This window comes from Vespula pensylvanica, chromosome 2, assembly GCF_014466175.1.
Source record: "Vespula pensylvanica isolate Volc-1 chromosome 2, ASM1446617v1, whole genome shotgun sequence".
Taxonomy (NCBI): Eukaryota; Metazoa; Arthropoda; class Insecta; order Hymenoptera; family Vespidae; genus Vespula; species Vespula pensylvanica.
Window position 1 is genome coordinate 13,003,731 of NC_057686.1, and position 15,597 is coordinate 13,019,327.

At 42.1% G+C, this 15,597-nt stretch overlaps 1 protein-coding gene across 1 annotated transcript in view; it reads left to right on the forward strand.

Moving 5' to 3' along the window:
• Positions 1-15,597, forward strand: part of LOC122626904 (autophagy-related protein 16) — a 336,905-nt gene that overhangs the window by 68,915 nt on the left and 252,393 nt on the right. The gene's annotated exons all lie outside the window — the stretch shown is intronic.

Here is a 15,597-nt window from a genome sequence, read left to right on the forward strand (position 1 = left end):
CTCCTTTCCTATACGAATTCTGGTTATCTTGTGAGAGAGAGAGAGAGAGAGAGAGAGAGAGAGAGAGAGAGAGAGAGAGAGAGAGAGAGAGAGAGAAAGAGAGAGAAGAGAAAGGATTGTGGTGCTCACGAAACGTCCGATATTTTCTCACTTTTAATATTCTCACGAGCTCACAGTAGAAAAGCCACGACGTTGTTTGCCGTGATATCCCGAACCACGAAGTGAAATCACGACTATTTTCTAGAGATGAACGACGAATACGATGATTTTATTTGTTCATTCGAATATAGTAACTAATACATACGTTGATTTCTCCATCAATGATTCCAATAATTGCTTCGATAATTACAATTCGTTTCTTTTGAACAACAACAGGTATCTACATCGCTGATCGCAGACATTCATTATCTGTCTATCTTTTTTTTTCTTTTCTTATTTTATTTGTACTATAAATTAACAAAAAGAAAAGAAAAAGAAAAGATTAAAAGAGACAGAAGATTCCTTCTCGATATCAGACCAAGATCACGATGCTTTGTACGTTGGTACCGTAAGTTCGGCATTAGATATAGACGAGATTACAATGTCGATATCATGCATTTAATCTTTTCCCAATCGATGACCGAAGGAAGAATCACGGTGGTACACGTTGTCTTTCTCTTATCTACTACTCCTAACGTATATTATTCTCGAGTTGTACGTTTTCGTCTCTTCGGTTAAGGGAGACGATGCCGCACAAAAGGAGAAGAAAATTCTTAACGGCAACTCGTGCGTCTTTCTCGCAATAAATCCGTCCTCGGAGTTTCCTAGGCGATCCTAAAAGCGAGCCCGGACTAAACGTAATTTAACGTCTTCGTGGCTTTCCTGTCCTCCACGACGTTAGCCCCGCGGTTTCCTCGGAACGAGCTCACCAACACCATAGCCACCAGCTGCATCGTTTTACCAACAGAAACACCGCCGACAATTCACGCGGACGAACACCTTTTAACCGTTATTAATTACGCCGTATTAATATAAATGCCCGGCTTAAGGAGAATTAATGTACCCATCCGCAATTTAGTCGCTCCGTAGAAAATCTGGACTGCCGGATTTACGCGGCCATTCGGTTCTTGTTAGGCAAATTCAACTCGAAAAAGGAAATTACCGTTTATATATATGCTTTCTTACTCTTTCTCTATCCATCTGAAATTCCCGGCCGGGTAAGGATATTTATTTTCGATTAATATGATTAATTCGTTTGTTAAGAATAATATAGTATTTCCTCCTTTTCCATTTCTTATTTTTCTTACTGTTCTTTTCTTCTTCCTCTTTCACATTTAATTGCTTCTTAATAGCGGACGTTCTTATTGCTTCGAAAAATTTCTTTCTGATCTTTACGAACGTGCAAGAGGTTTTGCCGATAAGAAGTCGAGAATCCGTTAAGCCGTCACGAGTTGGTGGCCGGCAGTCTCCGAGAGGATTGGCTTCGCTAGAATAACGCGACTCTGGCGGTCGGTAAATCGTGTATCCCAATGTTCGTGCGCGGGTGGCAACGCATATATGGCCGGCGGCAGCGCATATCGGTCATCCCAGTTCCATACCGCGGTAGAAACCGCGGTTCGCCGTCTACCGCATAGAGAACTCGCGACGTTTCTAATTTTCCCTACGGTATTAGCCAGAGACTCGCTTCGTTCATTCGTTTCTCTACCTACTTTCCTTCTTTCCTAGATTTCTTTCCTTACGAGAGACAGCTAGCTCGTAACTAAGTACTAAGCATCTCGATAATTTACGTTACTTGTTCCTCCTCTTTCTCCTCGACACCCCTCCCCCCACCTCTCTCCTTTCCACCCTTTCATAGGTCCAAGAATTATCAGGAAGATGATATCGAGAATGATCGTTTAGCTTTTGGCTTCGATAATACGCCTCCTCCTATTCTCCAGACTCTCTTCTCGTTCTTCGAGATCGAACTAAGATCGACATAATTGTCGATACGAACTCGTTTGATACGATGGATTTCGACGAGATCGGAGTATCTAATCGATCGGTTCTTCTTGAAACTAGCCGTTAATTGCGGGTTTCGAAAATAGCTCGGAGTCTGGTACAGGAACACGCAGGAACGCCAAGAAAGGATTAGACTCTCCCGTGGCGCAGATTGCAACGAGCTAGGTACTATGTTATATGTTGTTAATTACGTTCGCCGCGCACATCTTGGCTATCGTGAAGCAGCGCGTAAGTAGTAAACGCTTCGCTAAGTAGCTAAGATATTAATAAGCTGCCTAACGGAGGTAACCTCCGTCTCCTCCCCGATCCTCTTTATGCTACTCCTCCTCATCTTTTCTCTCTCTCTCTTCCCTCTCTCTCTCTCTCTCTCTCTTTCTCTCTCTTCTCCGTTACTCGTAAGGCGCGTTCGCCTACGAGGCAAGACGATTTTCCTCGTCCTCGGGAGACCAACAATGATTACGCTTCTGGTTTCTCCAATCAGTCCTTTGTGTTTAAATAGATGCACACCGAGTAAAAGGACTAACGACGAATGAAACAAAAATGGTTAATTAGTAATCAGAAAGGACTCGGTTAATTTCATTCAAAATGAAATATATCTTCGTATTGTTTAATGGAAAAGTCATAACAGAAAATAAAGGAGTAAAACGGAGGGAAAACGTAAAATCATAACAATGGCTGGCTTAAAATCAACGGACGGTATTAGCTCGGTTGTAATTTATAAAATCGACCCGATAAAATAAAGGAAAGTATCATTCTACGATTGAAAATCAACGAGCGTAAACTACTAACAACGATAATTCTCCCCTACGGTCAAGATTCCTAACGTTTCTTATTTCCTCCTTACTTTTTCTCTCTTTTCTTTCCTGCGTTTGCAAAAGGCAAACAATTAGAGAAATGGATACGCGATCGTAACCGTGAAAGCAATAAAAAGCTACATAGTAGAAGAATAATACGGATGGAGAAGAGCTCGCACGGGCGGAAGAGCTTTGCGCGTTGTTTGTAAAAATTGCCGAGATCCTCCTATCTTTCTTTTTCTTTTCATCCTTTTCTTCTTCTTCTCTCTCTCTCTCTCTCTCTTTCTCTCTCTCTCTCACGTAGTTTCTATGGTCGTATCGGCGCACATGTATGAGACAGATAATATCTTCTTGAGGGATTAAACACACCCGCATCCTTGCGTCGTGGTGTACGGTGATGTGTCCCATGGCCCCAATGACCCCATCTGCAGTCTCCCTCCTCTCTCGCCATCCCTCTCGCCATCTTTCGATTCCCTCCCAACTCCTCTCCCTTCTTCTCGCGCTACCGCACAGACGTTGTACGTAGTTTGCTCTACGCTCCGTTGACTCCTCTCTCTCTCTCTCTCTCCCTCCCTCTTTCTTTCTTTCTTTCTTCTCTCTCTCTCTCTCTCTCTCTCTCTCTCTCTCTCTCTCTCTCTCTCTCTCTCTCCCTTTTTTCTTTTTCGTTTATTTTTCAACATCGGTTCGCGTTTTTGTTACCAACGATACGCGAGTGTGCACACGCGGGAAAATGCAGATGTTTCGGTAGACTCGTGGCGGAACGTGTAAAATCATTATGGTAGGTATATACCTCTCGTGTTACACGAAAGGGAAAAGAGGAAAAGAGCAAGGTGCTCGAGGAGCAGAACACTAGCGGAAGTTCGCGCTTCCAACACTCGGAGTAACGTCGACGAATCGTTTCAATCGAAGCCACAAGATTCTTCGAGGTCCACCGACCGTGATCCAAAGACCGATATTCACTCGAGAACTCCTCTCTTTCTCAGTGCATCGCATTAAGAAGATTCTCTTCTCCAGCCTAGCAGAAGGAAAATCAACGATGGAGAGAGAACTACTATGATCGCTTTAGTTTATGTTCGTGGGTTTATATCGCTTGCAAATGAACTTGTGCCAGTCAGGAATGTTGTTCGTCGAGGGCGGCCTTTGAAGCCTAAGCACCGTTCTAACCGAATAGTTTTGCATTTATTAAGACGGATAGGATTCTAGCAGGTCCTAACGGAAACAATCGATGGAGCTTTCTCAAGGTATAGCGAAATTATCGTGAGACACCAGAGAGATAGAATGAAAGAGAAGTCTTTTCTTCGTCCTTTGAAACATTTTTATTGTCTCTTTGTTATCTACGCAAAATCTTTCATAGCTATAACAATTTCTTTTTTATCGATCGAGTCGACTAGCAATAGAGTAAATATCTCGATCAAGAATACCTGATACAGATAGCAAAGTTCTAGCGGCGATCCTCTTTATGGATGACAGGAAGGCGAGAACGCATAGGACTTGTTTCCCTTTGCTTGCTCATCCTTCGAAGGTATTCCATTATCGTGAGACAACGTTCGAAACATCCTGGACGATCCTTCTGTTCTGAGTATCGATCGGTTGAATGAAGTGCTGCTTCCGGTTAGGGGATTCGTCGAGCTCGCACTATACGAGAGAGAAACAGGTGTCTCCCACGGGGCGTTGTACAAGGGCCATTTCGAGAGTTAGAGACAGATAGCACGAATTACACCAGAGTATTTCCACTCGTCTGCGTATTCCTCCTTTCTCCTCATCTATCAACTCTTAGCAATATCCTCGTTGCACGATGGACTTCTCGGGTTGCTCCTTTTACCAATAGAATGTCCAATTCGGGATTCGTGATTCGTGTCGTTTGCAAAAGGAAACCGAATCTTCTTTAGGTTAGATGCGAAATAGCGAATGAACGTATAGCGTTATACGTCTTATGTACGTATTTACATGTTTTCTTGCTCGTCTTGTGAATGGCTCGGAAGAGAGTTATACGAGTGTACTGAGATAGAGCAAGGGAGGATCGTAGAAACCGACCTACCGAGATATTCTCGCGGAGTGGGAAAAGAAATTGGGTATTTCACGGTTCCGTTGGCCATTCCCGTTCCTGGGCTCCGAGTGTAAATATATGTCCTACGTATATATATGTATGCTCTCGTTTGAACCTTTCAGCTTTACTAGAGAAAGAGAAAATATATGTGTGTGTGTATATATATATATATATACATATATATATATATATATACATACATACATATATATATATACTCTCTAATGGTCGGAAGAAGGGACACTTCGTCCTTTCATCTTACACCAAATCACACTCTATCGTCCTTTTTCATTTCTTTTCTTTTTTCCTTTCTTCTACTTTATCGATAATGTTCCACCGATGGACGCCAGTTATCCCGTACTTCGTATGGTAAAAGGTTTTACCAGTCGATGTCGGTGACCCTGAATAGACTAGTTCGCGTATTCGATAAAAGCGCTTTTTCGATCGCGGATGAAGAGATTTTTCGAGGAGAATTGAATTTCAAAGATGACGTTAATTCTATTCCAACTGGAGAACGACGACGACGACGACGACGACGACGACGACGACGACAACGACGACAACGACGACGACGACGACGACGGCGACGCGAGGAATAGCATGTTCGATTGAATTCTCGTGAAATTCGGTAGTACTCGAACCCAAAGGTTATGCATTCTCGAGCTTATACATGATCGAGATGGATTTAAATTGCATTCCTGCCTTTCCAATTTATTTTACATATACGTTCGGCGAATAATATCGGCTTACATATCGATATAATACAACTCGAATCATTGCACATCTCAGTACACATTTTACGTTCATATCGAAGCGTTCGTATGTTTTTTCTCTCGTTGAGTTTTATAAACTACAATGGTCTATCTATCGGTATTGGAATATAAGAAGGATAGAATGATTTGTTCGATAATTAAACGGTTCCGATGAAATTTGCGTTTTATTTATACAGGTCTATGGTTGGAAAAGAGAAACGAGATACGTCTCTGAGGGAACATAGACGTTCGACAGTTCTGTCCGTTCCTTTTCTTTTGTTTACCAATGCTCCTTAGTTTTTAATGCTATCAGAGGCAAAGCCTTAATTAACTTGGCAAAGTAAAATTACCTTGGTCGATGTACAGAGCCACTAGTCCGCCAACGAGATTTTCTCATCTCTCTTTCTTTTTGTTTCTTTTTCTTTTTCTTCTTCTACTTCTTTTATTTTTTTTTTATTTTTTTATTTTTTTATTTTTTTTTATTTCGACAGACACTCATTTTTGGACTCGATCCTCGTCGTGAAAGGTAAACTACTATCGATCGTAATTAGCTTTGATAACTTTGAAACACAAGATGAGAGAGAGGGAGAGAGAGAGAGAGAGAGAGAGAGAGAGAGAGAGAGAGAGAGAGAGAGATTATCTCGAGTTTAACGACTACAGCTTGTAACTAACGTAATGTCGATTAAACATAAGGGAATAAATAATCGTTAGATAGCACGATGGTAATTTAACTTTTGTCTTCGAAGTATACTTGAAAGTTCAACGATTTTGAGAGTATTTTGGCAGCTGCCAGGATAAAGTCGGATATTCTAGAATATCTGCAGAAAATCACGGAATAACCAGTGGAGATAGCGATAGAGACAATTTTGGAGATAACGATAGAGACAATTTTGTCGTTTCAAAGTATTAACATGAGGTCGTTTCGCTAATGAAAAGAAATGAAAGAAACACTAGTTTGTTGGCTGCTGTTGCTGTTGTTGTTCTTGCTATTGCTGGTGATGCTGTTAACGACATTTTATTTTCTTTCGTATTGTTTCGTATACCGTTATCTCTCGATTTCACGCGTTTCTTTCCCCATGAAACGTATCGATAGATACTCGAATCTTATGAACCGAAATACGAAGGACAAATCGGATAGGTATACGCAGCGAAGTGACTCGAGCTGTCTACTTCCACAATAAGCTTCCTCTCGCGTGCTAGTAGGTATCGCCCAGAGTCGTACACTTCTCGGTGGTTTGGCGAATCTATTTTACGGAAAATACGACTCATGAATACGCGGCACAACTCACTGAGATTTCCGTAAACGCGTATTCCTTCGAGACGCCGAGGACGATCGTGGAAAAGCCCGCGGCACGGTGGGAGAAGGGAAGACTGGCTGGATGTTTGGAAGGGGTCGTTTCTGGCTTGGCATTGAATTAGGTATAGCTTTGAATGGATTCGCATTGGCACGGAGTGGTATAAAAGGAAAGCACTTACTCAGAACGGTAAGTGATAAAAGAGTCTGAAAAACATGTTTGAACCATGACTGGAGAGAAGGAAAAACGGAAAGAAAGGAAGGAAGGAAGGAAGGAAGGAAGGAAGTAAGAAAAAAAGGATGAAAAAGGAAAAAAAAATAAACTGCGAAGGAATCGTGGGAGGAGCTAAGTGTTTCCATGGAAATTCTGAGGTAATATTCTCGGTATGTTATATGCATTTACTGCGTGATGAATGGGGAAAAAAAAAAAAGAAAGAAAAAGAAATTAATACAAGAATAAAAGAAGAAATAAGTAAGTAAGTAAATAAAGAAAGAAATTATAATAATAAAAAGATGAGAAACGAAATGAAATAAAAATGGAGTACGAAAAAATGATGCAAAAGAATCGTTCGCTACGGTTTTATATTAATTCTTTCTCGAAGAATCTTTATTACAAAGTGCTCTAGGGATCAAAAATCGTTAAAGTCTCTTTTCCAGTGCTATTTTTCTGCGCGTATGTCGCGCGCTCCTACGAAAATAAAGACTCTCGTGTACGAACGTTTAAGAAGAGAAACTGTAAGATTTCGCAACGGTGCGAGATTTTCTACCTCTCTCCCACCCTCCTCTCTCTCTCTCTCTCTCTCTCTTTCTCTCTCTTGGAATTCTTTGTTTTCCTTCCTTCTACCACTCCCTTTCTTTCCTTCTCTCTTTCCTTTTTTCTTTTTCTTTCTCTTTCTCTTTCTCTTACCGCCGACGTTCATTTTCCTTCACGGAAGGACTTCTTACGGAAGCATAATAAAATTTCCGCAGAGAAAACTGAGGGTGGTAGAAACGAACGCCGAGTGGAATTTCCTTGTCTCCTCTCGGAAAGAAGATTCTCCAAGAGATGTTGCCCTATTACGCGTTTGCACGCTTTCTCGTCTTTTTCGTCGTTCTAACGGGATGCTCCGGCAAACGAAACTTTTGTTGATTCCGCAAATTCATTATCCTGGATAGAATGTTGATGAAGAATCGAGTAAATGACTTGTTCGAATCGAGACAAATTTACGATGATTAATTAGTCACACATCCCTTATTGGTCGTTACTATTTTAAGTCGAAGCTTCGCGAGGAAACGTATTGGAGATAAAAGGCTTCGATGTTAGGTGAAATTGCAATATCGTTTCACGGAATGCATAAAGATGAGAGAGAAGAGAGATAGATAGAAAGATAGATGGATAGATAGATAGATAGATAGATAGATGGATAGGTAGATAGATAGATAGATAGATAGATAGATAGAGAGAGAAAGAGAGGGAACGAATCGTTGCGGCATTAGTACTAGCCAAGCCTTCCATCCTTTTGGTACGCGCTCGCTTTATCGATTTTCGTCGGAGTCCACACACGTAAGAGCAGTCAAACTCTCTTTACGATCGATCGTTCAACGAACGTAGGACTCCCAGAACAAAATGAAATCTCGCGTAGCCATAGGTCGTTCGATATACAGAGAAGATCGGTAGGATTTCGCTTCGGAAATCGAGAGGAGCTTAATGGAACGGTGCTAGAAATCGAACGGAGCTTCAAATCGACGTAATTACGACTTTTTTTTTCCCTTCACCCTTCTTCGCTCACTATCTTTTCTGATGGCAATGCAAACGGTCGCGCAGAAAGTTTTCGGTCTCGTTCGCGCAAAAAGCTTCATCCGTTTTGTAGACGAAGGAATAGGGAAAGAGGAGAGAGAGAGAGAGAGAGAGAGAGAGAGAGAGAGAGAGAGAGATGTAATTAATGGACTTGGTACCGAGAAGAGGATACCGATTTCCAAGGGAGAACGCTTTTATCGGCAAGGCCGCGATCTCGGTTGGCTGGTAAACGACGAATGTCGATGTATTAAGTAGAGGAACGAAGTAATGTCTGCTTCGTATGGAGTAGATCTTGCTTGCTAATTTAACGATTGCTGTCATTTATGCAACGATCGTCTAACATTCGGATCGCTCATCATCGAACACACGGTGAACTAAAAAGAGAGACAGAGAGAAAAGAGGTGCTCGACTGACGCGGGCGAATCGAAGTTAGCTCGGTAATGATGCGACCCGCAGAGTGGCATCGATCAGAAACATCGTACCGATTAGGATCGGCAAGCTAGAAGGAATTTGCATTCGAAAGACGAAAGGATATGTTATATACACATTACGTTCGCGGAAATGTAAGGAACAAGGAAGTCATTGCTGAAGAAAAAAGAAGAGTTCTTGTAAATTGGAACGATTCATAAAACGAGTTGGTATCGAAAACGATCTGACGAACGTTTCCGTTTTCTCTTTCTCTCTGTTTTTCTCTTTTTTACTAAAAGAAAAATATAGGAATCGTCGTTTCGTTCTTTACGCGGAAAGTGAAGATCGCGCGTTCTGTAAGAAGAATTCCAAGTGACGGTACCAATTGACAGGGATAACAAATGGGTAGTATGCGTGAGTAACAGCGGGGTAAAGATAAGATCGACTCGCCGTTACACGTCCGGCCCTTCGTGTAACACGGCGTAGCCCTTATGATAATCACCGAGGGGCAGCGTGATTGCGAGGATTTGTTAGTACGATAAACCTTCGACGCTCGGCTATGAATTAGGTTGACGAGGGGCAGTGAAGAGGGCAAAATCTACGATCTGAAATTCAATAGCCGATAAATAACACGCTCCGTAAATTCTATAATCGGTACTTTGTACGTCCGATAGACCGCCTCCGGTTGAACGTTCCACGCGTAAGAAAGATAAATACGATCGTGTTACCGATCCACCGATCGTCATCCGGAACTGTTTCCTTTTTCTTTGAAAACAATCAAGGAATCGTATTACGTTTTCTATAGGTATTTGAAACTTCGAATTCTCCTTGATTATCGATGTTAAATTGATCGGTAGTTTTCAGTTCCACAATTGTTGTAAATTTTGTGTTTTTTATAACCTTTTATTCGTACCGTTACCGTAGAAAGATATTAGCGTTTCCGAAATATCGTCGAAGCTGTAGTGAGAGATCGAATAATAGAAAGAAATCTCAAAAAATCCGAACCATCGATATTCTATTACGTTTCGAGCCGATAGAACGTGCAACAACCACGACAGCAACCGAGGTGAGCACGTAGGGAATGTGTTGTGTCACGTAGTATTGACTATCGAATAGATACCCGACCACAAGAGGATAGAAAAGAGGAGAGAAGAGTAGGCTGCTATCGCGTGCTCGCATTTCTGCTTTCGAGTACGAGACCGATGCATCCTGTGCACAAACCTGCGCTTCTTATGCAAACTGGCATTGGTCCAACTCTAGGTATTACGAGGTGTCACTCTCGTGTCATATCCGAGGTACAACCGAACGATTGACCTCGATCCATGTATACGTTTTTATTTTGCGTTTCCACTCGAATTAATTCTACTTCTTTTTCTTTTGCCCTATACCGTACTCGTCTTTTCATTTCTTCTTTTATCTCTTGATCATATTAGTAGGTATTTACTTACGTACATAGTTGAATATCGTGAGAACGAAATCGTGTACGTTCGAACGGTAGAGAAGAAGACGACGACGACGACGACGACGAGGTCAAGCGTGCACCGATCGAAGTATAAATCGAAAGCGCGAACTAAAAAGTCTTCGATCTCAACAACTACTACTACTACCAACTACTGTTACTACTACTATTACTACTATTACCACTACTACCACTACTACCCGTCTAGAGCGACTGTCCTGTTAACCCATTAACCCTCGCATCGTGGCCTCGTTAATCCTCTATTTCTCTTGCCCGTACGATTACGAGGACGATCAAGAGGAGAACGAGGAGTTAGTATCGTCCGGTCACGTTCGCTTTTGCCTCCTAGAGAGATCCGGCACGATTGAGACCACGACGGAGATCGTAAGATCCTTCTCGTACATCGATTCGATCGATCGTGAATAACTAAGCTCCTTTTGCGAGATCTTAAGAAATTTCTTTTTCTTTCTTTCTTTCTTTCTTTCTTTTTCTTTTTTTTTTTTTTCATCAAAGTCGAGAACTCATTTTCCTTTTAAACGGAATTCATCGATAATCCTCAAAATTTCTTTTACCACTGCAAATTCAAAACTCGGTCACGAATACTCCGTTGCATTCCGAGGAACGAACGAATTCGACGTTGATTATATTTACTTGGAAGGAGAGAATACGTCGATCGAAAATCCTGGCTCGCGAGATCGGCGCCGAGCGCTTGGCGAAGTACATTATGTAAATGGCTAGGAAAACTGGCTAATTAAAGTACGAGAATAAACTAGGAAAGTCGGAATTCCCGTGCAACTTCCTACCATTTTGCAGTTTCTCTTCTCCCCGAGCTACTCCTTTCGTTCTATTTTCACTCAGTCGCCATACTCGAGGACGGTCAACGGTTTTCCAGCGAGTTCGTCGTTTTGCGGAATTGAAACTCGGTGAAGAGAAGACGACCCATTATTTTTGAATCTCTAATTTCTTTCCCAGTCAAGTGGAGTCCTCTTTTCGAACCGACGAATAAACGAGGAAAATTTTTCAAAGAGAACGAATTAACGATCTTTTCTCTTTATAAGATTATTATTATTATTATTATTATTATTATTATTATTATTATTATTATTATTATTATCATTATGCGAATTAATCCTCCTTCTCTTTCCCTTTCCCTCTTTTTCTTCCCCTTCCTTTCTCTCTTTCTCTTTCTCTTCTCCCTTAAACCCGTCTAGACGATTTAACGAACGCGTTACGTTACGCGAATGAAAAATTCTGAGAAAAATCGAAAGAATGAACGAGGACGGATCAGTTATCTCGAAATTTCCAGGTTTCTCTTACGAATAGTTTCAAATGCATGGCCGCCGTGCACGCATCTAGATTCCCCGTGGGAAAATCAGCAAACGAGGCCTCGAACAGCTGTAATCCTACCGGACGGACAATGGTTACCGACGAATATCAGGCCGCGTCAAGCATCGCCGCGGACATTAACGCTCTGCAAAACACCGGGAGTATAATCGATCGGTCCTTGCGGAGGTTTCGTCATTGTTTGCATTTCGAGCGGTCAGGAAGGGGCTAATTCCGTGGAACGTTGGATGCGCTGCCTCCGTGCTAATTATTCCCCAGGCTCTTTATCCGACCTCGTTCTCCCTCTCTCTCTCTCTTTCTCTCTCTCTCTCTCTCTCTCTCTCTCTCTCTCTCTCTCTCTCTCTTTCTCTCTTTCTCTGTTCGGTGTCTGTCCATTTCTATCTCCACATACTGGTCCTATCCCAACGTACGGATGTACGTATTCCACTCGACATCGACGCAAATAGCGAACAACGCGTATTGAATACGCTCTGCTCTTGATCCATGCTTGATGCGCAGACATAATTCGATACGTGCTGTCGGCGAGTAAAATGCACATTGCTCGTACGTCCCTCCAACCTGGCAGCCGGTCGGCCGACCAGTCAGCCTGACTTTTGATCTTTCTCTTTTTCTCATCATCGATATATCGACGTACATGTGGATGGTAGTAGTCGTAGAGAATTTTTAGTTATTACGATCCTTTCCTTCTCCTGCGATACGCAGTGATTCGTAAAAGATTATTAACGCTCCGTTACTTTGTTACCGATAAGGAATTTTTATTCATATTTTCCTTCTTCTTCTTCTACTTCTTCTATTTCTTCTTTTTCTTTTTCTTCTTTTCTCAAGATTAGACAATCTCTTCCTCTCTTACGACGACGGATTAATCTTAACTTATTGATCCAAGCGCATTTTTCTGTAAGCAGCAACGAAGGAATACGAATGCGCTCTTCTTACCTCGGATTACGGAAATATATTGACGTGGAAAGTCGGTAGGATGGAGAGAACGTTCAGAGAAAGAGAGAAAAAGAAGGTGAAAGACTTAAAGAGAAAGAGAGAGGTATTAAATACTTCGCTCTAAAGTGCTATGTAGAAAGAAAAGAAAACGAGTAGTAGTAGTAGTAGTCGTCGTCGTCGTCTTCGTCGTCGTCGTCGTCGTCGTCGTCGTCGGCTTAAGATCCTTCGTGCATCGAAGTGGCCTTTCGTTGGCTACTTGTTCGTGAAACTAATAAATATGCAATGTCGCGAAAACACGGGAAGAAAGTAAAGAATAGAGTAGAGGTCTCTCCTCTTTTTCGTAGATAAAGAGAGATAGAAAGAGAGAGACAGAAGGTATATCCGTCCAATTCGAAAATACCATCCCCTTAATTGCAGGAAAATGAGAATTTACGATAAGGTAGGAAAATATTTTTTTAGGAGCGGCTTAGGTATTTTAAAGCGGTCGATTTCGTGGACCACTTTCGAATCCTGTCGATGGCTACACCTCGATGAAGGGTACATCGATATATCGTAAATTAGTACGTCAATCGCAGCTGCGACTGCGAAAACTATTTTCCAATGTCTCTTGTTGACGGACGCGGACAATAAAATCGTCGTGAACGTTCGGGAAAATTTTATTGGTGATTTTCGAAAAACGCTGCTGAGAAGAGAAAAAGAAGGAAGAGTATACGATCAGAAAGATTTGCTCGATTCTGACCGAAACGAAAAATAACGAGTCTCTCTCTCTCTCTCTCTCTTTCCCTCTCGTTTTTAACGATCGTTAATTCCGTCACTATCGTCAGGATAACAAGACAGAAACATTTATCGTTACAAACCTCGTGAATATTTAATTACACAGTTTTACATACTGTCCTTCGTGTTCGATTCGAACGTTCGTCGATTAGGGAATAAATCTACGAATTCTCGGGAGAGCTTCTTGGAAATTCTCGACATTAATCGTTTCCCTTTGTACGTAAACGAGTTTCTATCGCGGAATTATACTAGCAACGAAGTGAAATCGTATCGATCCATATCGATTGGAAAAAAGTTTGGATCTCTGCAGGATTAACAGGAAAAAGTATTGTCGATTGAATTTCATTGATGGAAAAAAATCTGTCGGCTCGAACGTAATCGTAGATCGCTGAGTTACCTGCCTGCTGGCATCGTCGTCGTTGTTGTTAACACACAGAAGAAAGCTTTCACGATGAGACGTGTGTTCGCGAGCATGCGCCCGTATTGTACAATACATCAACGCCCACAATTTTTCGGGGGGAGGTGGTACAGGGGGGAAGGCTTTTGATGCATCGCTGTAATATCGGCGATACATTAATTCAAGGTGAATGGGAAATATATCAGGCAGCCACATAATTTTCCTACCCTCGTCTATCCTTTCCCTATTTATTTCCCGAGGATCGTCGACCGACCGCTTTTTAAATGTGCCTCCAATGTGTCCACGTACGGACATCCTCTCTCTTTTCATGATCTATAGCGTGCGATACACATCGTACGGATGTACAGGTAGAATAAGAGAGAGAGAGAGAGAGAGAGAGAGAGAGAAGGAAATGGTTCTCGCATAGTTCGCGGAAATCGTGCCATTATCCGTTTAGACTCCCCTGTGGCTTTTTGTTCGCGAAACAGGTATCTACGACGTTAAAGCGTGTTTCGAAATTGCTCCATCCATCATTTGATTTTTCTTTTTTTCTAAAGTCTGCGTAAAGCAGAGCATTCGATGTGATTTCGAGAAGAAGAAGAAGAAGAAGAAGAAGAAGAAGAAGAAGAAGAAGAAGAAGAAGTGGAAGAAGAGAGAGAGAAAGAGAGAGAGAGAGAGAGAGAGAGAGAGAGAGAGAGAGAGAGAGAGGAGAAGAGCAGTAACGTATTCGAGAGAGTCCACGTAACAGCCGATCTTACAACGTTTTCTTACGTTCGTATTAAGCCAGGTATATTCACCTAAAGAGTTAATTCTTAAACCGAGAAAGTTAACTTCTTAGTCGTTAAGGGGTCGCGCGTTAAGAGCTCACCGCTTAGACGCGAATGTAACTGAACTTTAGCGTGCGAGGGTCCTTCGCTAACGTAAATTGTTGGCCAAAGGTGCGGCAGGTTTTGCTAAGATCGCAGCGTAGAACAAACTTCGTTACGAGCGGCGTCTTCTCGAAAAGCCATAACCGCTACGATTCCACCCTGGCAAAGGAAACTTTTCGCGTGGAGACGCGTTCGTGATAAACCGTTCGGTCATTACGCTCCACTCGAGCCAATTAAAACTTTCTCGAATGATAAATCCAGCGTATATAAGCCGGTACTCGAAACTACGAGTACAATCTTAAAAGAAAAAGCATATCGTGCCGTGCCGCACGATTTCTACTCTCGTTCTACGTTTCCACGAAAGATACTAAAACACGGTTGAAGGTCAGGGAATAGACGGTAAACGCAATGAGCCGGTTAATATCGTGTTTGTTAAGGCGATTGTGGAGAAGGCCAGTTCGAGGTACGTTCACGAGTGCCTACTGCGTTTTACGAGCTGCGACCAAACGGCTCGTGGAAGAAATACAGGCGTTGCAAAATCTCGAAGCGCGAACACATTGCATTAGGCGAAGGAAAGAAGAGTAGTACGAGAGAGGATTACCATCGGACAGTAACTTTACTTTACGCTTTTCCTTATTCTTTTCTCGCGACTTCCTAGCTGGTAACGCTCTTTGCGATCGTTCGAGCATGCGACATACACATACACACACACACACATATATACACGTCTTCGACGTCTTAGAATGGTTCTTATATGACCAATACGTCGCCT